The sequence below is a fragment of the Grammomys surdaster genome, unplaced genomic scaffold (genome assembly GCF_004785775.1).
Source record: "Grammomys surdaster isolate TR1022 unplaced genomic scaffold, NIH_TR_1.0 274, whole genome shotgun sequence".
Lineage (NCBI taxonomy): Eukaryota > Metazoa > Chordata > Mammalia > Rodentia > Muridae > Grammomys > Grammomys surdaster.
In genome coordinates, this window is record NW_021604715.1 from 1,544,897 (window position 1) to 1,560,884 (window position 15,988).

Sequence of the window (15,988 nt, forward strand, 5' to 3'; positions counted from 1 at the left end):
TTTATTTGGGGATGCCATGCATATCTCATGACACACATGTGTGGAGGTTCTGGTGATTGCAGACAAGCCACCAGCCTTGGTAGCAAACACAGTTCCTTGTAAATCCATTTTGTCAGCCTGAGACCCCACCTTACAAAAAAAAAAAATAAAAGCTCAGTTCTAGTGCCATAAAGTTTTGAGATAAGCTGTAACTAACGCTCACCATAGCCAGAGAAGAATATTTGAATTTAAAGCATGTTTTCTCCCAGCTGGTCATGCATAAGGAGTAGGTTCATTTTATAAAACAAACAAAACAATCATGGTTTTTATTTCATACTTTTTTAAAAAAAAGTCATTTGTTAAAATATGCTTTAATGTTAATTGTTACTAATAGTATGCTTGTCTCACAGAAATAAAATAGGTTTATTAAGTTGCTAGTGGTTAAAAAACCCTAAAGGTGTAATTGGATCAAGAAGTACAAGAAAAATTAATCTCAGCAAAATATCTCCTGGACTCAGTTTCTGAGCAATTGCCCTATAGGCTGTAATTATGAATAAAATACCCTTTGAAAAGACCTCATCAGAATCAGAGAGAAATGAGAACAATGGGATAGGTATTACAAAAGATTGGTTCTTCTCAGATAATTGTTTTTAATAAAATGGTGAAAGTGTAGAAAACACCAGGCAACTATAATTAAGATAATAATCTATTGTTCTGCAGGAATATGTACCCTGTTGTCTCTTCTATCAGAAAGCAACAAAGAAAATAAAGTAAAGGATGGGTGAATGCATTTGAAGGATAGTTACATGGTGAACTGTGGAGGTAATTGATTAATTTTCCCTTTATGGCAGAACCAGCCAATAATGAAGAGTGAATGTTGTGATGAATACAGACTCAAGAGAGTGCTCTCTTTGTATTTTACTTGTTTTATTTCTGAGATGCTGGAGACAAAAGCAAAGACCTCACACACTCCAGGCAAGAGCTCTCCACTTGTGCCATATACCCAGGCACAAGAGCACCCTGCTTTTCTTAAGGAAGCCAAGACAGTTAAAGGGCTGCATCCAGATGATGGATAGACTGTATCCATTTCCTATTTACTGATATGTATTTATTTATTCAAATGATATTGAGGACAAAACCTCTGTTGTAGGCTGCTGAATTCTATTCTTACTCAGTAGCTTAGTGTTTGAAGCGATGATTCATTTCTAGTGATAGCTCTATGAGGCTGGGTACGAATTGAATCATGGTAGTGATACAAGTGTGTTCTCAAAATGGGGAGCATAATAAGATAGGGAAGCTGGACAAAATTTAGTTTTTGTCATCATTTTTAAGATAATGATAACTATAAGAGCAATGAAAAGCAAGCTGTCTCCCCAGTTCTGGCTTGAGGAAGACAGGAACAGCAATGTCCTGGAGTGCTTGTCTCCTTGCTTCTCTGGACCAGGACACAGCCAAGCTCTTCCCACAGGGCCTACTGCCCATCTCAGAGAGCCTGATTGCCACTCCCATTTGGCATGTAGGTCGGGGCATGGGCGTCATGTTGGGTTGGACCATGATGTTAGGTTTTTCTGTGTATTATTTGATTCAGTAATAGAGCTGGACAGTACAGCATCAGTTTCCATCAGGATATTCCTCAACAGCACCACATATTCAATGCCTTTCTCTATCTGCTATAGACAAAAAACAAGTTTCCATGTAGTTTTCCCACCTTAAAACACAACCTTTTGGTTATGTAAGTCTGTGTTTCTATGGCGGTATATTCCAATTACAGAAGAAGCTGAGACAGGAGAATTGCTGTGAGTCCAAGGCCAGTTTGGGCTCTGAGATCTTATCTAAAATGTCCTAAATGAGCCAAGTGTAGTGGCCTACATCTTTAATTCCAACACTCAGGAAGCAGAGGTAGACAGATCACAGTGAGTTTGAAACTAGCCTGATCTACAGTGAGTTTCAAGCCTGTTAGGGCTACATGGTTAGACCCTATCTCAAAAGAAATTCTAAAGGATAATATAAATTAAAATTCTCTAATGTTTCTAGACAAGCCCTCAACAGTTTTATTTTCTGAACCAAAGAAAAGGATGGAGATGGGAATGGAATTGACTGTATCCCAGTCCTCATGTTTCATTTCTATCAGCAGCAACATTTAGAGAAATGTTTCCTTAGACATGGAAAAACAAAGGGTTTTTTTTCAAATCTTAAGAAATAAAAAGCATATGGAGTAGGGGGCGGGGCTGAGGAAATAAACAAGCTTTCAGGGCTTTTATGATGAATATTGATTTTATTTGTTTGGTTTGTTTGGTTTTTGAGACAGGTTTTCTGTGTATAGCCTTGGCTGTCCTGGAACTTTCTCTGTAGATTAGGCTAGCCTTGAACTCACTGATATCCACCTGCCTCTGCCTCCCAAGTACTGGATTTAAAGGCATGCTTTCTCTGTAGATCAGGCTAGCCATGAACTCACAGATATCCACCTACCTCTGCCTCCCAAATGCTGGATTTAAAGCCATGTGTCACCACTACTTGGCATGATTTTTTATTGAAATTTTTTTAACAATATATTCGGATCACAGTTTTCCTTCCCTCATCTCCTCCCAAATCCTGCCCACCTCTCACCTATCCAATGCCACACCTTCTTCCTATCTCACTTTAGAAAACAATCAGGCAAATATAAAACCAATGCGCTTGGACACACACACACACAGAACCCCCTTCCCCCCAAAAAAACCCCCACAAAACCAGAAACCATCATATATAAGCAAAAGACCCGTAAGGTTAAAGACATCGCCTCCCAAAATACCATTGAGTTCACTATGAGTTGTCTGTGTACTGTTAACTGGGGTGGGGTGGGGGTGGAGGCTCCCTTAAATGTGGTTTGTTGACCCAGTAATACTTCATTGAAGTATTTCCTTTGAAGTTTTTCCTTTGTGAGTAGTTCTCAATTGGAGCTAGTTACTTGGTTAGGGACGGGGCTCATTTCCACTTCTCCCTCTTGGTACTGGGACCCCATCTGATTCTGAACTTTGCAGGCCCTGTGCATGCTGTCACCATTCTGTGATTTCCAGTTGTGTCTAGAAGGTCTGTTGTTCATTGATGTTTTCCATGTCCTCCATCCCAATCGACTTTTAGAATCTTTCCATCTCCTCTGGAGCAATGTTCTCGAGCCCTGAAGGGAGAAGTTTGATGGAAACATTTCATTTAGGACTGGGTATTCCAAGCTCTCTTACTCTCTGCACATTGTCTAGTTGTGGGTCTCTATATTTACTCCCATCTACTTGAGGTAGAAGCTTCTCTGATGATGGCTGAGTAAGACTCTGATCTGTGCATATAGCAGAATGTTGTTAGGAGTCATTTTAATGCTGTGTTTCTTTAGCAGAACAGTAGGATTTGGTTTTCCCCTAGGTCCATGGGCTATCTAGTCTTAGGTTCAAAGCCTTAAGTGCCCTTTCACATGCTAATGAGTTCACTGGTGATTAGTTGTCCCCAGGAATTTGAGGGTTGATTGGGGCTAGATTAATAGAAAGACTGGGACAAAATTACAAATTGAAACTTACAGCTTAACCCCCTCAACCTCAGTAGAGAGAAGGGCTAAAGGTTGACCTGATTTTCAAGAGCTAAGAATTTAATTAACCACATTTCTATAATGAAGCCTTTATAAAGAACCCCCAAGAAAAATTCAGAGAACTTCCAGGCAAATTAACAGTAGAGGTTCCTGGACAGTAGTACCCCTGTGAGGGCACATGATCTCTGTACTTCTTCCAGCATGCACCCTGGTCATCTCTTCATCTGTGTGCTTTTTGAAGGCCTCTATAATTAACTGGTAAGCATAATTGTCTCCCTGAATTCTGTGAGCTGTGCTCCCAAGGCAATCAAAATCCCAGGAGGGCCTTGTGGTAACCTTGATTTACTATTACTCTTTTAGATGTTTTCAGAGGTTCACATTTAAAATTGGCATGTGAAGGCGGGTTGGACATGGACATCAGGTCCTAAACCTGTAAGCTCTGATGCTACCTCCAAGAAGATTGTGTCATAGTTGGGTTGAATTAAAAGCCATCCAGCTGTATCTGCTGCTGGGACATTACTTGGCTAGTGAATACAGAAAACTCCTCTGGACTCTTGGTCATCAGAGATGCTATGGGAGTAGAATAGGAGGTAGAGAACCAGGATGTGTTATGTCCTCTCACTTGGCATCTCCTGGGCATTTCGTTCCAGAACGAAAGATTGTCAGCGTGTCTCTGCGAAAAGGGCTCTGGATAACCCAGCAGGAAATTGTGACTTATATGATTTTTATTAAAATGCTCTGCAGTGTGTTCTCTCTGTGTCTAGTCCAGTGTGTGTTCCTTCTCTTTTCCAGTCAACCACTAGAGTGGGCTTTCCAAACTGTAGAACTTCTCCAAAGACTCCTGACTCATGTCCACTGTGGGACTTGGGCTACAGTTCTCTATGTACCCCATACTTGCAGCCAACTAGTGGTGATCCACTTTCTCAGTCGTGGACATCTGTGTTTCCCTGAAGTCCTCTTGTATCATGCTTTGCAGCCACTCCGTGTGTTCAGATGGTCCCCACATCTGTCCCTGACATTTTGATCCTCTCTCCTAGCATTTATACCTTCCCTGCTTTCTCACAAGCCATGCCACTCTTGCAGACTGATACAACTATCTCCCAGGGCCTGAGGATAGAGTCAGCATGTATCTGTAACTTCTGCAAGGCCCTGGACTCCAAATCAAAATTTCTACTTCTTCTCTGGAACCTTACTTGCCCTGTCTTCTCCTCAGAGCCCAAGCTCAGAATGAACTACTTAGCTCCTGGATTCTCATCTCATGTTGATACCTATTAGAATTAGCTGTGTATATGGCACACCACAGCCTGGGAGCTCCTTGAAGTTGGCCATGTTTGTCATTCACAGTTGCTATAGATTGGATCTTAAGTGTTCCCCCCCAAAGTCCATGTCTTTTTTTTTTTTTAAAGATTTTATTTATTTATTTTATATATATGATGAGTACACTGTAGCTATCTTCATATACACCAGAAGAGGGCATCGGATCCCATTACAGATGGTTGTGAGCCACCATGTGGTTGCTGGGATTTGAACTCAGGACCTCTGGAAGAGTAGTCAGTGCTCTTAACCTCTGAGCCATCTCTCCAGCCCCACAAAGTCCATGTCTTAAAGGCTTGGGATGCAGAGGAATATTTGTGAGGTGGAATTTCATGGAAGATACTTAGACCATTTGAGGAATGTCCCAGAAGAGGGCTCTAAAACTCTGGCCTCTTCTTTTGCTCTTTGCTTTTTAGATGAGGGAGTTAGTGACCTCATTCATCTGTGCATCTCTACCATATCAAAAGACCTGAATCTAAAGGACTGAAAGGTCTGAAACCTGTATCACAATGAGCCACAAGGAATATTTTTTCTCTTTGTGTATTGCTTGTTTTACATGCATCATTATAGTAATGGAATCATGATTTATACAACAGTCCAGCTTTTCATCTTGGGTACTATCCAGCATAGAGACTCCTTCAATGCCTGATGAACAGCCATTCTGAAATCCATAACATTTTATGCTGTAACTCTATGAAGAAAGTGTTAACATTTTCCTCAAGCTATATTTAAGTAAAACCGAGGCACAGACTGAACTTGCCTGAGTGTTTCATGGCTAAGTAGGACTAGAGTGATCTTTTCTAATTCCAGAAATTTTGATCTTTCCAAGTATTCTACATAAACTTCTTGGGTTAAGAATGTAAGTGGGCATAAATTGTTAAGCAACTGCCATGTGCTACATGAGAAGTAGGACATAGGGGATTAGGAAATAGGTGAAAATGATGGACCATTTCCTTTAGAACAGGTAAGGTGGCATCTTATATGAACAAAAACATCTTAGCTTGTAGAAAGAGGGTGAGAAAACGAAATAATTGGAAATGTCTTGGAAGAAGGGCTGGGTTGGTGGCAACCAGAGGGAGACAACCACTGGTTGTCAAAGATCAGGGAAGCTAGGAAAGGCTGTGTCAAGCTCTAAATCTGTTCGGAGACAGTGATGAAGCCAACATTCTTTGATTGCCTAAAATTGGCTGTGCAGAGATGGATGGCAATGGAGACGCTTGCTGCTGGAGAGAGAATATACTTTAAATTTAATGAGGACAACTCAAGAAGCCCTGCTGATTCCTGATTGATAAGTACTAAGGCGCCTCACTTAACTTGCGGGCACAGCTGTCTGCACCGAGCTTTGGTGGGTATTGGGCAGCAGCTCAGCCCACAGGGAGACAAAGTCACTGCTTTCTTACATGCTTTCACCTCCTGGACAGCAAGTGGGAGAAGGAGCAAGCCCACTGACCGGCAACACCCCAAAGGATTATTTTGTCCATGGCAAATGTCGCCTATTGAATTTCCACCAGCCTGATTAGAAAGGATTATTCGGAAGGTCTGTGAAGTATCTGGTAGCCAATCTTCCTGAGTTATTTTTGAATAGCTATTGAATGGATAATTTCCATACCCATTATCAAAATGATATGCTGGAGGTGAAATTTAGCTGTATTGTATTTGATCAGTAATTGCAGAAATGTTTCCCTCAGATTTAATGCCTTATTGGCAGCAGGTCTCCCTACAGGCGCAAAAGACTTTGGTATACTTTTGGGTTGACATAAATGCTTTATTATTGTAATATTTTTGTAGCAGTTGGGGGGGAACAAGATTTATTTGGGCATCTGAAGATGAACTGAAATGTTTTTTTTTCTTCACCTCCTGAGAGTACCATTTGGCAACATACCATTTTCCATCAGCAAGAGCAAGTGAATAATATACATCCTGGATGCCCAAGACTGAGTGCTTCAGAGCCAAACTAGGTCCTCATTACCAGAAATAGATGGTCAAGGAAATGAAAGCTGAGACATTTGACTGTGGAAAGGTAACTTGATTCCTGAGGTTCACTTTGTGCTGCCACACTGCAAGATTCTAGAAAAGTTGCTGCCAATAGAAATAAAACATAGGCCATATTTTTTTCAGTAGCCCTATTCAACAAAAATGTACTGGGTCTGGGGTTATAGCTCAGTAGGCCCTGACTTCCATCATCAGCATGATAAAACAAAACAACTGTGAAAGGTAATGGCTACAACAATTAATATTAATAATATATTCTATGTAGCTCAGTCTTTCCAAACTTCTATCATTGCATTATAAAATCAATACAAAATTATTAATGTCATAAGTCACTTTCTTTCATACTAGATCTTCAAAATCTGGTGCATATTTTACCTTTATAGCATATTTCAGTTCCTGTTCCTAGTGCTCACTTACCTAGTTAATTTGTCTTCTTGGCAACTCTTGGCTGACGTTTTTTTTTTTCCCAGTGACTTGAATGAAAGAGCTGAAATTTGGTCTGTGTGTGGCTAGTGGCCATTGTATCACAGAGCACAGGTCTTGCTTGAGCTACGTAGCAGGAACTAAATTTCCAATTAGTCTCTGATGTGAACTGGCTCTTATGCTCTGTTCTGCCCCTAGGCCAAGGAAAAGCTTAGAGTATCCATACTTTTTACATAAAGGTCCTATCCCTACTCAGTGTCCCAGTTCTATGTAAATTCTGCCAAATCTAAAAAACAAAATTGCCTACTAATAGCCTAAGGTGGTAAGATTATATAGTAATGATTTATGCAAAGAAAGAAAGAAAAAGACAGCCTTCCACATCACTTTCAGCAGGAAAAATCAGCTAGCATCGAGGTATTCATAGCACACTAAAATCCACCAAATTATCTTACTTTTCAGAAGTGGATACAGCACCTGGCTAGGTTGAGCTTTCCAATAGTGTTTTTGAACAAAATCCGGGTATAATCAAAGCAAAGATGCCTTAATGGGTTGGTTCCATACCTCTATAATAGAATTCTGAATTGAATAGTGTTGAAAATTGACTGACAAAATTGATTTCCCGTGACTGAGGTCTGCTTAGTTACATAATGATATTGTTGTAGTTCTGGTTATGATAGGTGTGCATCCAGAGCTGCCTACCTAAGGTACACTGAAGAAATATTCATACCTGAAAATATTCATAGCCACAAGGTGGGCTCCTCTACTTCAATGAGATTCAAACTGGATTATATAAATTGACTTGGCATTGACTTCTTTTCTGTAAGGCACTAGATGCTTCATGTGTATGAAATCTGTCTCTTTGTCCATATGGTTTGTCTTAGTTACTTTTCTATTGCTGTAAAGAGACATCATAACCAAGGCAACTTATAAACGAAAGTTTATTGGGAGCTTGACTGAAGTTTCAAAGGGTTAACCAATGACGATCATGATGGGGAACATGCAACAGGCAGGCAAGCATGACACTGGAACAGTAGCTGAGAACTCATATTTTAATCCATGAGCTTAAGCCAAAGAGTGCTAATTGAAAATGGTGTGGGCTTTTGATACCTCAGAGCCTGACCCTAGTGACACAACTCCTCCAACAAGGCCACATCTACTAATCTTTCCCAAATAGTTCAACTATGAAACACGCATTCAAATATGAGCTGATGGAGACCATTGTCATTCAAACTACCACAGGGTTCAATTACCAAAAATAAAAAATAATGATTTACATATTAATGTGTCTCACCTTCTTTCCTACCCAAGTCTAATGCAGTAATAATGATCTGCCACCATTAATTCTTGTTGATCTCAACTGGAGGAAAAGGAAGAGAAGGAAGAGGAAGAGGAGGAGGAGAAGGAGAAGAAGAAAGAAGGAGGGAGAGGAGAAGGAGACTAAGGAGGAGGAGGAAGAGGAAAAGGAGAAGGAGAGGGAGAGGAAGGAGGAGGAAGAGGAGGAGGAGGAGGAGGAGGAGGAGGAGGAGAAGGAGAAGAACAAGAAGAAGAAGAAGAACAAGAACAAGAAGAAATAGAAATGATGGCTATTGATATTTCTTGATTTCTTGTTACTCTTCTTCCTTGAATGAATCCAAGTAGGTCTCTAATATGCTCCGATTAAAGCAACTGATTAGTTTTTACAGTAAACTACAAGTATGAGCAAGTAAAAAATTCCAATCAACCAACTGTTTACTTGGCGTGGTGTTTTTTAGTATGCTTGGCTCTTGGGAAGTGACACTACTAGGAGGTGTGTGGCCTTGTTAATTGATTAGTCACTATGGAGGCAGACTTTGAGGTCCTATGGCTAAGCTCTGCTTAGTGTGGAAGAGACCATCCTCCTTGCTGCCTGAGGAAGACAATCTCTCCTGGTTGCCTTTGGATCAAGATATAGCACTCTCAGCTCCTCCACCACCATATCTGCCTGGACACCGCCATGTTTCCTACCATGATGATAATGGACTGAACCTCTAAAACTGTAAGCCAGCTCCAATTAAATGTTTGCCTTTATACAAGTTGTATTGGTCATGGTGTCTCTTCACAGCAATGAAACTGTAACTACATTAGTTGGCATCAAGAACTACTGGTTTATTTTTTCCCAGTGAACTGGCTAAAAATCCTTATATCGGTATTTTTCCAATATCTCAATCTCTTTTTAGTTTTTCAAACATTTTGTTAAATGTCAATTATGGACTAGGTGTTAGGAATTAAATGGAGAATAAGATAATGGTTCCTGCTTCAAGACACTCAAAGAACAATGAAGGAAAACAGATAAGCAAACTTGATATCCAAGCATAAAACAGCAAGAGAATATTCCAAGTAAGGATTAAAGGTCAACTTTGGACAAGGATTCAGGCAAGGGATGGGGGAGTGGAGACAAGAGGCAGGCTATTTCTTGAGGGTGTGTTGCCTTCGGGCCTGAAGTCGCTGTAGAGCCCCTGGGGTCTTGTATCCCGCACCAATGGAAAAAGAAGGGGCTCCTGATCCAAAAGGCCCAACTCCAACAAAGCCTTGGGCAGCTGTTGAAGAGGTAGGTGGTATAAGAAAAGTTTCTCTGAAGAGGAGTGATAAGCAATAAGCCACAAGGGGAAGAGGCTGATGAAGCAATCCAGATATAAGATGCTGAGGCCTGAAAATATGGACATTGACTAATACATAGGTCAAGGACAGAAGAGCAAAAGGATTTGTTTTCCTAGTTGACTCATTAAAAAAAATAGAGAAAAGAAAGGCCTTCCAGCCATGTTCAGGGTTCTGGTAGAAGTGAGTGGATGGCCAGGCTATGGTGGCACATGCATGCCTTTAATCTCAGCACTCAGGAGGCAGAAGCAGGCAGATCTCTGGGTTTGAGCCTGCCTGGTCTCCAGAGTGACTTCCAGGACAGCCAGAGCTTTGCAGAGAAACTCTGTCTTGAAAAAAAAAAGGAGAAAAAAAAGAGGAAGAAGAGGAAGAGGAGTGGGAAGGAAGTGGAGGGATAGTACAGTAGCCCCAGACATAAACCATCTGTAAGAAGAAACAAATTAATAAGGAACAATAGGGAGAAAATGTGGTCCATATTCACCACTTCATAGGCCACCTCTGAGACAATCAGATTCCTAGTAAGCAGGTGAACACACAGATATGGAGCTCGGGAGAAAGATCCAGACTACTAATGCTGGTGTTTTGAGTTCCATACATTTGACTTTAGAGACATATACTGTGTGGTTTTTTTGTTTTTCTTTTTCTTTTTCTTTTTCTTTTTCTTTTCTCCAAGAATCCTTAATCCATTTTTCATATGACAAATTCAGCAGACAACATTTCATTCTGATGCAAAGTGGGACCATCTGGACAAATCCTGGATTCAAGGAATTTGGCCTATCTGCTTATCAGAATTGATTAGACATATGTTACAACATCCGACTAAGTTTTTCCTTTTAAGAATTAATAGAGAAGGGTGGGTTAATTCATGGCTGTAATCCAAGCACTTGGGAGCAGAGATGGTATCTTAGTTACTTTTCAGTTACTATGACAGGACACCATGACCAAGGTAACATTAAAAAAAATTCCTGTTATGTGGTATTTACAGTTTGGGGGAGTAGAATTTATGACATCGTGGCAGGGCACATGGGAGCAGGCAAGAAGGCATGGTTCTGGAGCAGTAGCTGAGAACTTACATATTGAGACAACAACCTGGGAATGGTGTGAACTTTTTAATCCTCAATGCTCACCCCCAGTGACATACCTCCTCCAACAAGGCCACACTTCCTAATCCTTCTCAAACTGTTCCTCCAACTGGAGACCAAGTATTTGAACTTATAAACCTATGAAGAACATTCTCATTCAAACCACCACACCAGATGATCAGAATTTTAGGTCAACCTAGGATATACAGCAAGTTCCGGGCCAGCCTGGCTGTTACTAGAGACGTGTATAGAGGAAGGAAGATCAGAAGTTTCATTGTTTTTATAATATGCTGATGGGGAAAAAGGGAAAGAAGAGATCTCAAGAATAGGGCTCATCAGGTCTGGTTCTATCCCCAGCAATAAATAGATAAATAAGTAAATCTGTTTCAGAATCCTGCAAAGGTGATCATGAATTGCTTTTGCATAATGACAAAATACCAGGACTCTTGATGTTTGTACCACATTTTTCACATCCTGATTGTGACTAAAAATAGCTTGATATGCTGAGTGCCAAAGGAAAAGTATAAGCCCATAAAATTCCCTTTGTTAAATGGGAACCTATATAATTTGCTCGGCTAAAAGACACTGTTACCAGGCACTTCCACTTCATTGGAAATTAGTCCCAGCAGGTGAACTATTATGTTCCTACCATGGGCTGGAAGTGTTTTCAGTATGTGCTGAGAGACACCACTTCAAAGCTTGGAATTTATGTACAATAACATACCTGTAAACTTTACAAACCAAATGAACATATTTAAGACATAATTTCAAATCTGCTTTTCTGAAGGAAACAAAAGAGAAGGCATTTTTTTTATTTTAAGTAGGTCCTCCTCTTCTGCATATATCAGTAGACTCCTCTTCCTATGACAATGTCTGGGAACGAGATCAGCTGACATATTTTTAAAATCCTCATGTCCTATTAGGGATTTTCAGAAGATGGATTTCATTTTCCCCTTTCTGTTGTAAAACATAGTAAAACATTATAAGCAAAGATGATGTTACCTGTGTTTCCATGATCATAGGGTTTGTTATGTTTAGTTAATATTCTATAAATGAGTTCTAGTTTATAAGATGTATATTAAGACTAACCAGGTCAGAGCTGTCTAGATAGCTTCATGGTTTTGTTTGTTTGTTTGTTCATTGTCTGAAAGGTAGCACGTACAGCTATAATTCTCAAAGCTTAATGTGTGTGTCCTGGAGCCAGATTTCATACATATTCTAGGTGGGGGTTCCATTCCAAGCACTACAATAAAATACAGAGCATAATTCTGTAAGACTCTGGTGTCTGAGTCTGAGATTCCTGACAAGCTCCTGGGTAATTCTGATGCTGCCTATGCCTGGTCCCCACCACAGACTTGCAGCAGTTGGGACCTTAACCATGAACAGTATTTACCCATTCAGGAATGTAGACTGTCTTCCTTTACAGGATGTGGGACTCCTTTAGGAAATGGATATGATTGTCCCTTTTGTCTACTTCAACGGAGAACACTCATTTTTGTGAAGGAAATAAAGGGATTCACATACTGAAGATATATTTACATGCCAGGGTCTGTGTTGGGCATTGTAATTCCAACAGGTACTATGTATGTCCCCACTTTGCTAGGGTTTTGTTACTTTTCTTGTTGCTGTGATAAAATGCCTGGCAAAAACCAATAAGAGGGAAGGAGGTGTTGTTTTTGGAACACAGTTTGAGGGCACAGTCCATCATGGTAGGAAAGTTACAATGGCAGGAACATGGTGTAGCTGATCCCATTGGATTCCTGGGTGGGAATGAATCAGATGAATGCTGGAATGCAGCTCCCTTTCTCATTTGTATTCATTCTAGAACCCAAGCTTATGGCATAGTGCTGCACATGTTCAGGACAGTGTCATTCCACCGTAGTTGAGCTTTTCTGTAAGCACCCTCACAAACACATACACTGGTCTGTTTTTATGCTCATTCTAAACTAGTAGTTGACAATGAAATTTAACCATAAAAGCCAGTGACTTCGAAACAAAACAAATCTAAAACAGTAAGAAAGAAATATGGAGTGAGGTCAAGACTCCTTTCCACTGGTCCATGTTTGTTTGTTTGGCATTGGAGACAAGACTAAGACCTCCTGTGTGCTATGCAAATATTTTATCCATGAGCTGCCCTGCCCCTTACCCAGCTCCAGCACTCTCTCATCTTCTTCCCAAGATTTCAGTCCTTTGTTTTCCCCTAAGACAGGGTTTCTTTGTGTCGTTTTGACTGTCTTGGAACTCACTCTGTAGACTAGACTGTCCTTAGACTCACAGAGCTCCACCTGTTTCTGCCTCCTGAGTACTAGGATTAAAGGTATGTGCCACCCCCTGGAAAGATTTCAGTTATTTTGTAGAGGTTAAAAGAGCTATCTAATTTATCTCTTTGTCAAAGCAGTGTCAGTGATTTTCGGAGAGAACATAATTCAAACTGAAAATGTTTTACCACATTTCACAAAACATAATAGAGACCCATGGCAGTAAAACTTTCTATTTTATAAATTGAAATATATTATTGTTCATTTTATATCCCTGAAAGTGTAGCAATTGCCCTAAGTGTCAGTCTAGTACCTCAACCTTAAAAAGGAAACCAGGTATTAGTTCTAAACTGTGACTTCACTATAGCTGGCATTGGTCATTCATCTTTGAGGATGTCTCCAAACAAGGCCAGTCCATCAGAGGTCTGACCAAATCAAAGGCTGATTCTTGAAAACAGATCATCTCCTACTGCTTGTAAGTAAGGTACCTTATCAGAGGTCCACAGTACAACCAAAGCACTTCACCAAATGCCAGGTTCCCAGGCAATTATTGAGCACCTGATACATGTTTGTTTGGGGACATAAAGGAGAATGCAAAGAGTATGATCCCTGCTCTCAAGGGATGCGATAATTGGGATTTTCAATACATGCTAACGTATTGTATCTAGGGTAATGCTATTAGAAAAAATAGATCATTAGGACTATATTCTTAAAAGAGGAGTAGGGAGATTCTGGTTCCTTCCTTTTTTTTTCATTTCATTTTGTCATGTGATGAATTCTTTTTCTCTACCAGGTTCATCTAACATAATGTGCCATCTTCAGCACAGTCACAAAGTACCCAGGCCAACCAGTCATGGACTGGAACTCCTAAAACTGTGAGCCAAAAAGCTCATTTCTATTGACAAGCTAATACTCTTGGGTGTTTGTTACTGTGATGTAGGACATTTTCTGCACAAACTGATAATTGTGTGACACATATATGGGGCCAGACATGTCATTAGAATCCAAACAAAAGGCTGTAAATAGGGGGCTGCAGAGATGGCTCAGTGGTTAAGAGCACTGACAAATCTTTTTTTTTTCTTTTTTCTTTTCTATTTCTTTTTTTAATTGGATGTTTTATTTACATTTCATATGTTATCCCCTTACCCCATCCCCCCCACGCAGGAACCCCCTATTCCCTCACCCCTCCTTCTGCTTCTCTGCGGATGTACCCCTACCTACTCCCCCACTCCCACCTCCCCACCCTCAAATTCCCACCCCCTGGGGCATCCAGCCTTCATGAGATCAAAGATCTCTTCTCCCACCTATGCCCAGCAGGGCCCTCCACCCTTACATATACAGCTGAAGCCATGGATCCCTCCCTAAGTGCTCCCAGGCTGGTGGTTTAGACCCTGGGAGCTGTGGTTGGTTGGTATTGCTGCTCTCCTCATGGGGCCACAAACCCCCTCAGCTCCAACAGTCTTCACTCTAACTCCTCCATTGGGAACCTCATGATCAGTTTAATGGCTAACTGTGAGGATCTGCCTCTAAATATGTCAGACTCTTGCAGACCTCTGAGGAGACATCAATATCAGGCTCTTATCAGCATGCACTTCCTGACTCCACATCAGCATCTACCTTTGGTGACTGCACATGGGATGGATATCCAGGTGGAGTGGTCTTCAGACGGCCCCTCCTTCAGTTTCTGTCCCTCACTTTGTCTCCATATTTGCTCCCTTGAGTATTTTGTTGCTCCTTCTAAGAAGGACCGAAGCACTCCCACTTGGTCTTCCTACTTCATGAGCTTCATGTGGCCTGTGAGTTGAATCTTGCGTATTTCAAGGTTCTGGGCTAATATCCAATAATCAGTGAGTGAATACCATGTGTGTTCTTTTGTGATTGGCTTACCTCACTCAGGATGATATTTTCTAGTTCCATTCATTTACATAGGAATTTCTCGAATTAATTGTTTTTAATAGCTGAGTAATACTCCATTGTGTAAATGTACCACATTTTTTGTATCCATTCCTCAGTTGAAGGACATCTGGATTCTTTCCAACTTCTGGCTATTATAAATAAGGCTGCTATGAACATAGTGGAGCATATGTCCTTGTTATATGTTAGAGCATCTTCTGGGTATATGCCCAGGAGTGGTATAGCTGGATCCTCAGGTAAAGCTATGTTCAATTTTCTGAAGAACCACCAGACTGATTTCCAAAGTGGTTGCACCATCTTGCAGTCGTACCAACAATGGAGGAGTGTTCCTCTTTCTCCACACCCTCACCAGCATCTACTAACATCTGAGTTTTTAATCTTAGCCATTCTGACTGGTGTGAGATGAAATCTCAGAGTTGACAACTCTTGCAGAGGTCCTGAGTTCAATTTCCAGCAACCACATGGTTGCTCACAACCATCTGTAATGGAATCTGATGCCCTCTTCTGGTGTGTCTGAAAACAGCTATAGTGTACTCATATATATATATTAAATAAAAAAATACTTTTTAAAGTGAAAAAAATGTTGTGATAGTCCATTTCTGGCAAAAGACTCTAAATAACCATTTCACTGGGAAAATCCTTATTACTAAAGAGAGATGTAATTATTTTTTGGAAGTGTAAATAATGCAAAATATCCCCACTAAAATATTATGCAGCTTTACTACAAAGCAAAAATGCTATATACCCAGTGCCTTTGTGCTCCTTTGCTTTGCTCTCAGCCTCTCTCTCTCTCTCTCTCTCTCTCTCTCTCTCTCTCTCTCTCTCTCTCTCTCTCTCTGTCTCTCTCTCTCTCTCTCTCA